General features: G+C 37.7%; 1 protein-coding gene across 1 annotated transcript in view; it reads right to left on the bottom strand.

Annotated features, from left to right (window-relative positions):
• The window catches only part of LOC126377822 (polyamine-transporting ATPase 13A3-like), a 59,029-nt gene extending 45,606 nt beyond the window's left edge, over positions 1 to 13,423 (bottom strand). Inside the window, exon 1 of the mRNA XM_050025736.1 lies at positions 13,232 to 13,423. The gene's annotated coding sequence lies outside the window, so the exon portion shown is untranslated. The remainder of the gene's footprint in view (positions 1 to 13,231) is intronic.
• Positions 13,424 to 16,391: the final 2,968 nt, after the last annotated feature.

The following is a 16,391-nucleotide window of genomic DNA, read 5'->3' on the forward strand; positions in this document are numbered from 1 at the left end:
CCAAATACCAAAAACGATTTTTTATGTCACGAAACAATTGAAACATTAAGTTTTTATTGTTATGCATAGAATACTATCACAATTATTAAGAAATCAAAATCACTATAGTATAACACGTGAATGGAAATCTGCGGTCTGTGGTAAGAGCATAGAATTAAGCAAGACATCGTTATAACATATCATTATATAGCTGTGCTTGCGTGCAACTAAGCGAGCACTCATAATAAACCGTCATTGCTGTGGTGTCCATGAAAAGCGCTTTTAGGCTTGTGGCAATCAGATTGTTCGTGGAAGAAAACTCGAGTATCGCGGGAAAACTAAACTTTTTATTGTCCATTCATAGATTATACAAATTGACCATAGACAACAAACAGATAAAGAATAATCATACAACGTTTATATTTTTTTTGGACGTAACTTATTGTAGATTTGCCGCAGATGGCATTAACTACTTGGCCGGACAAATGGGGAGCGCTGAGGGCTCTCGCCCGGTACAAAATTTAATGGGCGGGAACCTCGGCTCAGGGCGTCGTCTGAGAAGAAAAATATTTGAAAGAATTTATTAATCGACCCTAGTGGGTCGATAGCGATAAGCGCTGATTGAGGGAAATCGTTGACCACGCCTGCGGGGTCGGTATCAGGGTTCTGAAGTGTTTGGTGTCGCGAGCTGATTGGCTGCCTCTATGGCTACCATCAAAGAAACAGACCGCTCGTAAACACTCCCTGCCTGTTTTCGCATTTACGTGTAGCCTTCGTTCTTTGTATGCGAGCGGCAGCCATGACGAACTAAATATATGGTAATGGACCATTTGCCTCTCTTTACAGCACAATAGATGGCAACTGCTTTGTGATGTGGTCCACTTTCAGGTTGTTTGTACGATTATTTAGCTGAAAATCAAAATACTTAAACAAATACTTATACTTTAGTGGAAAATTCCACTTGATTTTAACTCAGAATAATGGTCTGAATTATCCCCCTCAGTATTCGTTACGGTGTCACTAACACCCATACGTACTCGTACGGCTACCTGTACATACTTGTACGGAGTGTGAGTGACATCACATGAATATGGAGAAGATTCAATGATTCTGAGTTGATATCAAGTGAAATTTCCTGTCGGAAAATTCATGATATTTTTTTCTTGTCCATACTTTTGCGACGGAAAACGCCACTTGATATCAACTCTGGGTCTGAATCATCCTTCAAAGTTTTCGTTACTATGTCACTAACACCCTGTAGTTAATTTAATACCCAAACTATTAATAAAGTGTCAAAAGTGGCACTTCACTTCACTGGCAAACTTGTTATTATAGATTATTTATTACACGCGATCATGCGAAAGACGTCTTTTACGATATTATCCACATAAGTTCATGACTATATACTAATTGGTGTAGTCAGTGGTACGATAAACTGCAAAAGTCCAATCTGTTTATTGCAAAGTAATACATTAACTGGGGGATTAAAATGGCCTCATCGAAGCAATTCATCTAAGAAAGCAATATTGCAATTTGACATTTGCGCATCTAAAAGTAAGTGCGCAATGCAAACAAATCTCAAATAGCAATATTATTTCTTAGATGAATTGCTTCGATGTGGCAATTTTAACCCCCGATTTAATCACGTTCTCAACACTTCACTTCCAGAACTCTTCGTATTAGAATGTAAGTACTTATTTATATTTAAATAGATCTCTAAGTACTTAAATACCTCGTTCTATTATCTAGGTGTTTGTCACCGTACTTTCCTTTAGTAAAGTGTTGCATATAGATAAGTTTAATCTATTCAGGTTACAAATGCATTTCATTTTAGTTTATTTTCGACTTCGTACCGATTATAAAGATAAGGAAGATAAGTTTAAATGGTTAGCGATAGACAGAACAAAGGAGGTGCAAAGCTCAAATGTTGGCAATTTCAAAAAAAGAACGTCGCGTCACTTTAAAAAAAACAAAGCTGAAGAAAAGAGTCCACATAACACCAGCGTCGTGGTTCACGCCGCGACTTGTGCTGAGTGAGGCCCTTTTATCTCAGGACGTCCACCACCACCTTATGATCATTTCAACGAACATCCTTTTTCCTTTCTTGTAAGTACCTAATTGATTGTGAAAATTTTAAGCGATGTTATTGTCTTGTTTTTGTTTGTGGTGTCCTTTTATAATAATAAACAATTTATATTCTATTCTAAATGATAAACTTAACTTGACACTGACAATATTTGTCTAACGATGTATCCTACCATTTCACACGAGGTTAAATCCAACCAGATCATCATCATCATCATCAGCCCATTAACGTCCCCACTGCTGGGGCACGGGCCTTCCCTATGGATGGATAGGGAGATCGGGCCTTAAACCATCACGCGGGCCCAGTGCGGGTTGATGGTTATTAACGACTGCTAATGCAGCCGGGACCAACGGCTTAACGTGCCTTCCGAAGCACGGAGGAGCTCGAGATGAAAACTTTTTTTTGTGGTCACCCATCCTATGACCGGCCTTTGCGAAAGTTGCTTAAATTCAACAATCGCAGACCGAGCGCGTCTACCGCTGCGCCACTGAGCTCCTCACTCCAACCAGGTAGCCATGACCAAAAAGCTAAAATAGATAAAACAATCATTTATCCTGCAAGCTCCGATTATTATGATGACATAACGTAAGCTCACGACTACATCCCAATCGGGGTAGTCAGAGGTGCATCCATTGCAAGATAAAATACGTACCCACCCACACCACACCTTTCTTTTTTTTGTAGATTTGCCTCAGATGGTATTAACTACTCGGCCGGACATATGGGGAGCGAAGACTCTCACCCGAAAAAACAATGTATCAAGCATGTCAACATAGCGATTTAAGAACAATCACTGGAATTACAATAATAATTGTCTCGTAATAATCGTCTGTGATTACGGTTCACACACTTGTGAGGCTTGCTAGGTTGATCATGCATAACCATGAACAGATACACGCTCCATCATCATCATTTGGCGGCTCAATAATAACCCTGACACCAGGGTTGATGAGGTTGGTAATTCACCTTACAACCCACACGATAGAAGAAGAAGAAAAGCCAGCCAAATAACTAAATTGTATAACAATATTTCATGTTTATATATAAAAGAACGTCTAGGGCCCTGTGCCGAGGTTTTCTTGTAGCTTCTTTTCCCCGGCTATACTGGTTGTGAGAACGAAATGTTCGTTATGGAAAAAAAAGACGATTCACAGTGTAACTATGTTACTGACTTACTGAATAAAGATATTTTCGGATTTGTATTATCATAATGATAGAGGACACAATCCCTCTGTCGGTTTTTACGACATGCCCAAGAAGACGAGCAGCTAAACGCGTATTAATTTATTAATTGCTATACATTATAAGGTAAAAAAAATATATTTTCGTTAAACCTATCTTTGCAGATAGACTCAAGTTTTTATCTCTAACGCATATAATGTTGATAAAACGAACATACTTACTTCAATAAATGAGAAATGAAACATTATCTTATCTTTATCATCTCTATTACAAGAGAGATAATGTTCATCTTCAATGACACTTCTGAAATGTACCAATGAGGAAATTCCCATCTGTTGGCGTCAGATCTGGCAACCCCCGTTGCCTAGGTATTGTTGATTATATGGCGCATAGCAACGGGGGTGTAAGTTAGGTTTTTTTACATTATTATTTTTGTGATCTTTTACTATTTATTATACGTTAATACTGAGTTGGTCATCTTTGATTTCGGTCGTTAATATCGTGGTCCTTCCGTGCGCCATATAATCAACAATAAGTACCTAGGCAACGGGGGTTGCCAGGGGCCTGTTTAATAAAACTTACAATTGTAAATTACAATGACAATTTGGTGTTCATTACGTAGCTAATATGAAACTGCAAAATATTAGTGATCACACACTCCGCAATGTACTTCAAATTGTCATTGTAATTTACAATTGTAAGTTTTATTAAACAGGCCCCAGATCTGACGCCAACACCATTAATGAATGTCAAGTGAAATATTTAAAAGTATCTTTACACTTTTTTCCTTGATTTTTTTAACCCAAGCCAATCAGGTATCTACCTCAGTAAGATAGGTATGCAGTCGTTACAAATTGAGTCGTGTACAAGGTTCAAGATAAATTATGTACTTAATAAATACATAATAAAAACAGATCTAAATTCGATCCGTGACCCGTGGTAGCCCAGTTGGTAGAACGCTTGCCTCTCTATTTTGAGGTCGCAGTTTCGAATCCAGCACAGGCCTAAATCAATGATTGTAGAATTTGTTTTCGAATTTATGTTTCGATCAAATGATTATCATGTGCTCAGCGGCGAAGGAAAACATCGTGAGGTTCCAAAAGTTCAAAATTGCATTGCAAAGTATTTACTTTGCTTTACTTTACTTTTAATTTTAAAAACATTGGTCGTGGGTAATTTATTTTTTTATGAAATAGCAACGCAGGGTGTGATGACGTCAGCTGGGCTGGGAAGTGTCAGCTGTCACTTTTAAGCATACCTGGTTTTCCTAGATGCACATTATGCGCGCCAGTTCAGGGTTAATTCCCGTTTGTTATGCGCGTGCATATGCGTGTCCATAGCAACGGGCGCAATGTATTAGTCATAAATCACACGCGCCGAAAGCGGGGACCCCAAGGTCTCCTGCGACGGGACATCCCTCGTTAAAGCCGACACCAGACGTCAGTCAGACCATGGAAGATTCCACACACACCCGTAATCCTTAATGGGGTTTGCAGAGTTTCTGGGATTTTGCAATAAATACATTTGAATTTGAATTTTGAATTTTGAATTTGGAATTTGGAATTTTGAATTTTGAATTTTGAATTTGAATTTGAATTTTGAATTTGAATTTTGAATTTCAATTTTGAATTTGAATTTTGAATTTGAATTTTGAATTTGAATTTGAATTTTGAATTTTGAATTTGAATTTTGAATTTGAATTTTGAATTTGAATTATTGAGTTTCGAATGCAATGAGGGACTTTTCAGGTTAAGGTTAAGAGTCGAGCGTTCTACCAACTAGGTTACGAGTTCATGCTAGTTCTTTAGTATGTTTTTATATCTACATATAGATTTGTCTTTTGGACTAATTTAATAAAAACATCATAGAAGGAAAGCTAGAAGGAAAGAGAGGAAGGGGAAGACCAAGAAGAGCTTACATGGAACAGATTAAAGAAAAGGTTAACGTCGTGTCTTATAGGGAAGTCAAGGAATTGGCCTTTGATAGACTGGAATGGAAAATGCTACACCGACAAGAGAGTGGCTTTTAAATTGATGATGATGATACATTTGTCTAACTTGGCTACTTAATTAACTACCTACATTTTTAGGGTCCATTAGGTACGTTTTAAAACTCGGCTGTCCGTCCGTCCATCCGTCTATCACCAGGCTGTATCTCATGAACCATGATAGTCTGGTAGTTGAAATTGTCACAGTTGATGTATTTTTGTTGCTGCTATAACAAAAAATACTAAAAAACAGAATAAAATAAATATTTAAGGGGGCTCCCATATAACATATAAGTTTTTTTTTTGGTCGTTTTGGCTCTATATTAATAACGGCAACAGGTAGTCGCCTGAAATAATCGCAGATTATATATAATTATATAATATTCACTTTAAAAATATTTAAAAATAAATATTTAAATTATAATTAATATTTAAGGGGGGGGGGGGGCATACATAATGGTACGGAACCCTTCGTTAGTGAGTCCGACTCGCACTTGACCGGTTTTTTACTTTCTCACGAGGTTTCCTCAATGTTTTGTGGTTTTTGCAAATGTCCTTATCGTGCCCCTATGTTTTGGGGAATAACTTTGGCTATCGACCATCAAAATTGCAGTCAAAAAGTCCCCGAGATTCAGAATTAATTTCCTCAAATGAGATCAGGTGCAAATACAGGGTACTTACTTATTTCAAAATGCAGGTAAAGTAAGGTCGACGAGTGACATTGATCGTGTCAAAAACTAAACATGATATCGAACATGATATAAAGCGAGCCATTCGGGCGATTTACAAATTGGGACCCAAGATGTCACTTAGAAATAAATTAAAGAAATTAATATTTTAACTTTGGCATCACAATATATCTTTGAAAACTTAATATATGTAAAAAAACATATAGGATTATTTGCAAAAAATAGCGATCGGCACATTGTTAATACCAGGAATAAAGATAAACTTGCTTTACAAGTCAGTCGATTACATAAGATTACTAAATCTTTTAAGGGGCAATGTATACGTTTTTACAATAAGATTCCCATTGACATTCAGAATTTGCCTTTCAACTGTTTTAAGACAGTAGTTAAACAAAAACTTTACAAAAAAGGTTATTATAAAGTTAGTGATTATTTAGAAGATATGAATGCATGGGATTAACTGTCTGAGAACTGATATTAGGCAGCTGCCTAATATCAGTTCTCAGACATAAAAATAAACATAAAACATAAAATATTGGTATACAATTGAGTAATTTAGCTAAATTACTCAATTGTATACCAATATTTTATGTTTTATGTTTATTTTTATTTTTTTAAAGAACGTCTAGGGCCCTGTGCCGAGGTTTTTCTTGCAGCTTCTTTTCCCCGGCTATACAGGTTGTGAGAAGCTGCAGTAGTTTTAGGCGGATGAGACGTTCGTTATGTAAAATTGACGATTCAAAGTGTAACTATGTTACCTACTGAATAAAGATATTTTTGAATTTGAATTTGAATTTTTCGGTATGCTAAAAACCGGACCTGTCAAATCTTTAGGTTATGTAAGCGGACCCTGTGAAAAACGGGATAATGATAGGGCGATATGATTAGATCAGGTTTACTCAAATTCTTTTGCATTTGGACCGAACAAAAACTGCATCCAACATCATCCAGTCTAAATGCAGTCCGTGTATAAGATTTCTATAAGCATCATAGTTTTTCATAAACATGTAAGCGTATTATTATAAATTAATCTGTCTTCTTCTCTCGTATGGGTTGGGAGATCAACGACTAACCTTATCAACCCCTTATACCCTTATCAACCTTATATAGGGCCACATAATGGACCCCCGGGAAGTCGTAGAGCTTTCTCCCAAAAAGACGCTGGATCTCTTCGAACGGATCGGTCTAGAGGAGGATTTTTAAATGTAGGGATTTACGTCACAATAGATCTGACAAGGTCGCAGTGATCTTGCGGGCTGTATCAGTTCGGCCCTCACAATTCTCAAATAATAATAACCTTATCAACCCTGGTGTCAGGGTTAATATCAAGCCGCCAAGGACCTGACGTGGCTTAGTAACGACTAAAACTTATATACTTATTAACACTTGCAAGGACAGAACGTCTACGGACGTTCCGAGTCCAAGGTGTCATACTACCTATTATGAACCATCAATGACCCATGGTCTCTGTCCGTGAAAGGGTTAAGTAAATATTAGTCGGGATCGATTGCGTAAAGCGCCGCCCGAAGCACGGAATCATGCTATTTTTACGACAATCAGGTGATTTCTTCAGTGCTAACCAAACCAACCAGGGATAGCTTCACAAAATGATTTTTTGTTAGATGTGTCCCCACCGGCAATCAAAGCCGGGACCTCTGGGTCGCGAGCCTGATACTCACCAACTGAAGGTCCGGCCGTTCACAATTTCAGAGTATGATTATACTGACGTACTTAGATTCAAATATGTTAAAATTGACCTTCAACAAGTTTATCCATGATAATTAATAATTAGTACCTGCGTTCATAAATTGATTAAAGAAAACAAAAGGAAAAAAAAGACGAAAGGTAAAGCACGAGTGAGTGCTATAAAAAACACTTCAGGACCCCGATACCGATCCCGCCGACGTGGTCGACGATTTCCCTCAATCAGCGCTTAACGCTATCGACCCACTAGGGTCTATTAATTCCTTCAAATATTTTTCCTCTCAGACGACGCCGAGGTTCGCGCCCAACTGGGCACCCTGAGGCCTGTTGTCTTAAATATCGGGTGAGAGCCTTTAGCGCTCCCCATTTGTCGGGCCAAGTAGTTAAATGCCATCTGCGGCAAATCTACAATAAGTCACGTCAAAAAAAAAGGTGTGGGTGTTTGTATGTATTGCAGTCAACTGCTGGCCATATGCCTCTCCCAAGGCGCGTAACGAAGCCCTATGCTTCTTACGTATCCAGGCGCTTCCAGCGACCTTCTGCAAGTCGTCCTGTCATTTTGCATAGAGTCGACTCACTCTGTTTCCCTAGACGAGGTCTCCGATGGATTTTGTATGTAGGTGCTTATTTATAAATTAATGATGTTCATTAGTCATCGATGAGTGAAAGTGGATCGACCTCACGTCTGAAGACGTTACGAAAGTTGTATCCATTTTGTAGCCGGATAACTTTGACAGAGGTTTGTGCAACTTGTTTATATAATATGTTATAATAAGAAAGGTCCCGACGAATTGAGAACCTCCTTATTTGAAGTCGGTTAAAATATCATTTTTATTAATCTTACGTGCAGTTTTCACTGACACAGTTGGCTCGACCATTATAGACGGCGATACGGCTCACCACCTATCGCGATGGTCTAACAGAAAGTTCGGTGATGTGTGGGTACTTAGTTCATATTGCGATGGATGTATCTCTGTGAGTGATGTATCTCAGAGGTACATCGAGGTACAGATACGAAATACCAGGAGATGGGAGGAGATAAGACGTATATACAGGTATGAGGTCCAGATGGTCGAGACAACTGTCACTATATAGTCACTGAATTCATAGATATACAACTATCTCATGAATTATTAGGAGATTAAACGAACTTACCTGTAAGTGAAGTAATATCTCAATTATACGAAGCTCCTTGTTCGAGACGGAACTCCTTCCCTTCAATTTTAATATCCCGCCCTAGTCTCTACAGGTGATGGAGTTGTCCATGAAACATGCTTTAAACATAGTGTCATCAGTTGACAGGTACGTTCAGGAAGCTGGAAACGAATCTTATTTTTTATACATATTTGGATAAGAGCTTTGAAAATTGCGACTATGCCGGAGCATAAGACGTAGACTACACTGTTAAACGTCTCGAACAAGGAGCGAGTATAATTTATCTAAGCGGCATAGTTTCCGCTTTTATTACACACCTCACAGTAATTGTTATTGCAATTAAGTACTTTATGTTTATTTTGTCATCTTTACGTCATGTCTCATTATTCAAACAACGTAAATCAAAATTAATAAGATTTTAATTACCTACTAAAATCGTTAAAGGTACACACTCTTGCCTACATGGTATCGGAAACAATCCAGATGCGAAATATTGTCCGGTGGAATAGAATAAGGAACAATAAATACTACGTATAGATCGACACACGCACAAATTCCCGAGAAATGCATTTTCGGAGGTATTTGACCAAACCTGCATTGGGCTGGTTTTCCTTCGCGAGTTGGAAGGTCAGAGAGGCAGTTGCTTCTGTAAAAAATCGGACCTGTCAAATCTTCAGGTTAGGTAAGCGGACCCTGTGAAAAACGGGATAATGCTAGGGAGATGATGACTACGTATAGAACAGCAACTCTCCACTCCTCACCAGGGCTGAGCTAGGTTTACCTCACCCCCCCCCCCCCAGTTTTACTTTGGTCTTCAATCGGCGTCAGACGTCACGCACACAGATGCGCGTGTACGATAAAGTCAATGTCTAGTGTCTGTGTAAAACGAGGTGTTCTGTAGGAAGTGTCCAGGGTGTGCCGATGGTTATTTATGTTTTTAAGCTTATATTTTTTATTTAAGTAAGTATAATTTTTATATTCAAACAGCCTCCGTGGTCTAATGGTAAGAGCGTTAGGCTCATGATCTGGAGGTCCGGGTTCGATTCCCGATGGGGACATCGTCGAAATCACTTTGTGAGACTGTCTTTTGTTTGGTAAGGACTTTTCAGGCTTGAATCACCTGATTGTCCGAAAAAGTAAGTTGATTCCGTGCTTCGGAGGGCACGTTAAGCCGTTGGTCCCGGCTATTAGCCGTAAGAACACCTCCACCAACCCGCAGTGGAGCAGCGTGGTGGAGTATGCTCCATACCCTCTCCGGTTGATTGAGAGGAGGCCTGTGCCCAGCAGTGGGACGTATATAGGCTATTTATGTTTTATGTTATGTATAATTTTTATATTATGTTTTCATGAAAAATATACGTAATTAGAAAAATATACGCACGAATGTAGTATGTTATGTACTATACAAGCGCCAAGTTTTCGCCGCATTTTTGTATCAAGCGCTGTTTCTACGTAATTCAACGATAGAGACTCAAAGCTGAGGAAACTGTTTCTGCAAATGGTTAATTGCATGCTAAGAATTCAAAACAATTGTATCAGTGGAGAATTTATCGGCAAGTTTACATAACATTCGTCTTAGCCTGTTCCGGCCAAGTAGTTAATGCCATCTGCGGCAAATCTACAATAAGTCACGTCAAAAAAATAAAATCTTAGTCTGCTTCTTTTGCGGATATCGTGTACTATTTAGGTTCAAGATAAATTATGAAATTCTGATTACTAAATAAAGACAGAACTAAAACTAAAGAAAACCGTTTTACACACACATACACAAACTCACGCCCGTAATCCCCAATGGGGTGGGCAGAGCCACAAGCAATCAAAGACAACTTGCAGCCCCTGTTGATACGAAGTCCAAAGATGGATATGATGAACCTTATGGTGATAAGGGATCAGCCTATCGCCCATAACATTAGTCCATCATGTTAGAGGACACAATCCCTCTGTCGGTTTTTACGACATGCCCGGGAAGAGAAGCAGCTGAACGTGTTCTATGTTTCGTGTTGTGTTAAAAACGTTTTCTTTTCCTATTTAACTTATTTATGAATTTTAATCAAGAAAACGTTATAATAAGTACGTCATTTTATCACGTTTTCCTATGCAAAATCAGAGGGGGTGAGGTAAATTAAGCTCGCTTCAAGCTCGTATTAGTGCGGGGCGGAGTGTCCATTCTATATGTGACATTATGTGAAACTTTGCGGTGCGGAACAGTTTTGGTGGCGTATTTAGAGATTTAATTGGCTTTAAATTATATAGAAGAAACACAATATTTACCCGACTGCGGCGAAGCAAACAGGAGGATTATGTGTTTGACCGCTTTGTATGGATTATATATTCTTTCGAATAGTGATGTTTAGGAGATAGCCGTGGTCGTATGCCAATCTGACCCCGCCGGCGTGGTCGACGACAATCAGCGCTTATCGCTATCGACCCACTAGGGTCGATTAATTCTTTCAAATATTTTTCCTATCAGACGACGCCCTGAGCCGAGGTTCGCGCCCAATTGGGTACCCTCAGGCCTGTTGTCTTAAACGTTGTACCGGGTGAGAGCCTTCAGCGCCTTCCCCATTTGTCCGGCCAAGTAGTTAATGCCATGTGCGGCAAATCTACAATAAGTCACGTCAAAAAAGAATAATCTCATTTCGTCCCATCATATCAATCCATGAATAGTTAGAGATTTCGAGCTGAATAGTTCTATACCGTATTTCCTTACAACGATCTCTCGTCAAAATGCTCATTCTAACTGTCGCGACAGTGCGTTCCTCATCCTCATGAGGGATGATTTCCTGGATAAAAACTGTCCTATCCCCTTCTCTGGGTTTCGAACTGTCACCATACCAAATTTCATCCCAATCGGTTCAGTGGTTTAAGCGTGTCAAGGTGACACAAACAGGTCTTTCGCATTTTTAACTTACTATTATTGTTAAAATATGGAAGTACGAATGGCGTTTCCTTTGTTATGTTCATTATTTTCAATCACAAGACTAAATAAACATTGACATACGACATTCGACAAGACGTTCTTTGTGTAGAAAATTATCGTTTACATAACAATTGCGAGAAAATCGCAGGTTTGCGCAAATTGATCCGGATTTATCTACTACTTACAACGATAAATTATAAACTTGCTCATTCATTTTCTTTTTTTCTTACTTATTAAGTTCAATTAGTTTTATGTATAGAATAGAATAGAAATTGTTTATTATAAAAGGACGTCACACACAAAGACAAGACAATAACATCACTTAAAAAATTTGACAAAACAATTAGATACAAAAAGCATTGAGGATGTTCCTTAGAATGATCATAAGGTGATGGTCGCGGTGCGAACCACGACGCTGGTATTATGTGGACCCTGCTATTATGTCAATGTTATATGTGTCTATGTATTTTTTATATTGTACTGTCTGTGTGGCGTCCTGAAATAATAAATAGGTACGTTAAGGTGCAAAAGTCTAATCAGTTTCTTGCAAAGTAATAAATTAACTGGTTGCACTTAAGACCTCCTGACTGTATGTAATTTCTGTAATAGACCAAAAACACCTACAAAAACATAAATTTTATAATTATGACAACTAATGGTTCATAATTTCACCACTGTGTACAAATGACTCGCTAGGCTCTGACTGAACTTTTGCTCTTTGGTTGTACATCCATCGCAAGATGAACTAAGTACCCACGCCTCACCGAGTTTTCTATTAGACCAATGTGGTAGGTAGTGAGCCGTATTGCCATCTGTAATGGTCGAGCCAACGACATGATAGTGATGTGCCGTTCCTATTTTAATTTTAAGGCCTTTAATGGTAGAAATGTCTCGACACTAGCAACGACAATTTTCTTATAATGGTTGCTCATTATCCCCCAGCATTATTCCGTTTTTCACTTGGTCCGCTTACCTAACCTGAAGATTTGACAAAATAAATATAGCTACCTAGCAGCAAGTTTATATTCTGAAGGCTGTAAATGCTTGTCTCATTATCATTAAGTACGGATTATAAGTATGAGTTTATGTGTAATTATTTTTACAACTACTTATTTGACTTGTGGCTGTGCTGTGGAATCATTTTATGGAGCCATTAACGCAGACTTGAGCACTTATTATAATAGCACTGCTATTTCGTAGCACATTACATGAAGTTATTATAAAAATACTTAAACTACTTAATAATACTAGAATTTACTGAGCACTTTGCCAAAAACTTTGAAATTTACTTAATGTCAAATCGTTTTGTAGGTAAGTAAGACAAATTGACTGAGACAATGTTAAAGGACGTTTTTTAGTGATACCTTCAAAGAGAGGAGTGCGGAAACCGTTAGAAAAGATATCTAAGTATAAAAAAGTTATAAACTTTTTATGAGACAGTTTTCTTTCTAATGAAACTCAAGTTAAAACTGGTTAGTAGAATAAGACCGCGAGACATTTAAATAATACAATTTTAAATCAATATTTACCGTAATTAGACTGAAACTCGAAGCACACTTGTCGAAGACTATAGGCTCACAAAACAAAATTCACGCCACCATCATAATTAAAAACAAAACCTTATTATAATTTTCACTTCTTTTCGCGCCAAATCGCGCGTACTATCACCGTCTGCGCGCGCAGCGACTTTAGGTAATGGCGGACTGCGTGATACTGGCGCATACAGCCACAACACGAGATTCGGAGACAAATAGAAGGTCGATGCATAAGATAACTACAAACATATTTGCATCAAAACCATTGCGACATTGTACAGAAAACACGACTTGTATGGGTAATTTGACTAAATAAAAAATATTACAGTGACAAAGTTGTCCAACGTGAAACAAAGAAAAATCTCTACTTAGTAGGTATCTACCTAGTAGTTTTGTTTTTTAATTGCTTTGTACAGCACATAATAATATTGTCGGTATAGGTAGGCACTTACATCATCTGTGGCTATACAATTAGTTTTTCGTTTCAGTTTAATACAGATGGCGCTGTAAATTTGTTTAACCTTCTAATTTCATGGATAACAGACAAATGCTTCTTTTATCTTTGTTTTTGGGTTTAAATGATGACCCTTTTTATTACTCCCAGGCATAATTACATCTTCCACCCATTATTATTCTGACAAAAATAAAGAGAAGCAGTATTCTATACTTAAGTAAGTAAGTACTTGTACATATTGTGATCTAAATGTCAAACAACAAATATTTTTATATATGCTTCTGCCATTACACTGTATTTTTACCCGAGTAATGAGAAAATAGGTAAAATAATATCACGTTATATCTTGAAAGTGCCATACTTATATTATTATTTTTAGGGAACATAGCCTGCAAAGTCCGTCATTTCACCGCATCCACGTTTAACTGTTTAGTCAAAGTAGGTACACAAGTTCACTCCTTTTTCCCACCGGGGTAAGCAGAAACAGACTAGATTTCTATTTGCATTCATCTTGACATAAGTAAATAAATATACCTATCGACTTATCTTGCTTCCTTGCTTCTGATCTGCCTATCCAGATAAGAGATTTAACTTACGTGAAAAGTAGTATGTATACAGGGTGTTAGTGACATCGTAACGAAAATTTTGCGAGATGATTCAGACCATGATTCCGAGTTGATATCAAATGGAATTTCTGCAAAATTATGTGACTCAAACAAATTAAAAAAAAACTAAAAGTACTTACCATGAATTTTCCGACAGGAAATTTCCACTTGATATTAACTCAGAATCATGGTCTGAATTATACCCCTCAGTATTCGTTACGATGTCACTACCACCCTGTATTTACCTGAGTGCAAAGCAACCCGACTGACCTACAAAACCTAATACTTACTGCGATGGACGTTTACAGTTTATCTATTCAGTACAAATCGGTGCCCAACAACATAGGTACTTAACCCATTATTACATTATTAACCTACCAACATACCAGGTTTAGGTATCTATGTTACTTCACTTAACACTGCATTTGCAATGAAAATGAAAATTATGTAAGATCGAATATAATAATTATGATAAATCTTCTAACCTATGGATTGTGAGTGTTGTTTGCATCACGCCTATATCCCCGAAGGGGTAGACAGTATACAGATTTTATCATGCGGAAAAATAAAGGAAAAAAATCACCTTTTTTGAAGTCAGTTTTTTAAAAAACATTTTGTTGAGAACGCGGCCGAGATAATTTCGTATCTTCAGAGTGACGCAAGAGCTAGTTGCTATTGAAGCATTTAATCGATTCACAAACAATTTTATGCATTTCTATTGTTGGGTACTTTAGCAATTAAATCTTTAATGTATTATCTAGTCGATACGTTATATAATTATCAATTAGTCTAGTGATTGCGAAAGGTTTTCTGCCCGCGTCACGCGCGCGACGCGATAAACAAGCCAATCATGGTATTTTAATTCTCGCAAAACCAATAGCGTTGGTTTCTTTACGGCTGATGTTGTCCAATCAATAATACTTTATTGCACATATAACATATTAAGCACAATAGGCGGCCTTATTGCTAAACAGCAATTTCTGCCAGGAAACCTTAGGGTGAAAGAAGTTTAGAAATTGCTGTTTAGCAATAAGGCCGCCTATTGTGCTTATGTTTTATTCGTATGTTTATGTCCTTTATATATGTTCTTGTGCAATAAAGTATTATTGATTGATTGATTGGTTTATGCATTGTTGTTGTGCCCTGGCGTAGTATTTTTGTTTTATTAAACATCATAAAAGGAAAGCTACAAGGAGAGAGAGGAAACGGAAGACCAAAAAGAGCTTACAATCAAAGACGACGCCGAGACGTCGTCTCTTATAAGGAAGTGAAGAAATTGGCCGGTGTTATTCATTCATTAAAAAATAACAGTTGTCAATAATCCGTCCCTTTCCTTTTCGGCGGAAAATAAAATGACGGGTGTAACTTAACATAAAATCAAGAGGCACATCAGCGCTCAAAAAGTGGGACGTAAAGTTACTGTTAATATAGCGACGTTGACAGTACTTTACATCAGTGCGCGATTAGGCGCCGAACTGGCAACACGGAGATGTGCGTGGTAAAGACTTGCAAAAATAGAAGCTCAAAGCGAAAAAAGAAAGATGGCACATATTTCTAATATGTAATGACATTGTGCATATTATCATAGTAAGTACCTATAAACATTTTAATTTTCGCAGTAAAACCCACCGAAATTTTATTTTAGTTTAAAATAAACTGAAACTTGACACGATTTGCCTTGAACTAATTTGACATGATTTTATTGAATGTATATACCTCTGTGTACGAATGTATAGCTAAAACAAGCGCCAAGTTTTTGTATTGAGCGCTGTATCTACGGTAGTGGTAAATCAATGTTAGGGAGTGTCTGCAGGAATCAGGGCCAATTTTCTTATTAAATAATATAGGGTTTCACCACAATCTCCACTGACACTTACCTAGAAATTCCCTATTCACTCTAGCCTTGAAGACTCTCAGATTATAACGAGTTGGAAAAACAAACGACAGCAGACAGTTCAGTCCTTCGCTGTTCGCATCAAAAAGGAAGAGGCAAAACGTTTAGTGCAGATTGCTGGTATATCCACAACATAAGGATGAAATGCCAGAAACGCCTAGTTGTCCGTAGATGAAATGGATTATATATGTTAAGTTGAAA

This window comes from Pectinophora gossypiella, chromosome 24 (assembly GCF_024362695.1).
Source record: "Pectinophora gossypiella chromosome 24, ilPecGoss1.1, whole genome shotgun sequence".
NCBI lineage: Eukaryota > Metazoa > Arthropoda > Insecta > Lepidoptera > Gelechiidae > Pectinophora > Pectinophora gossypiella.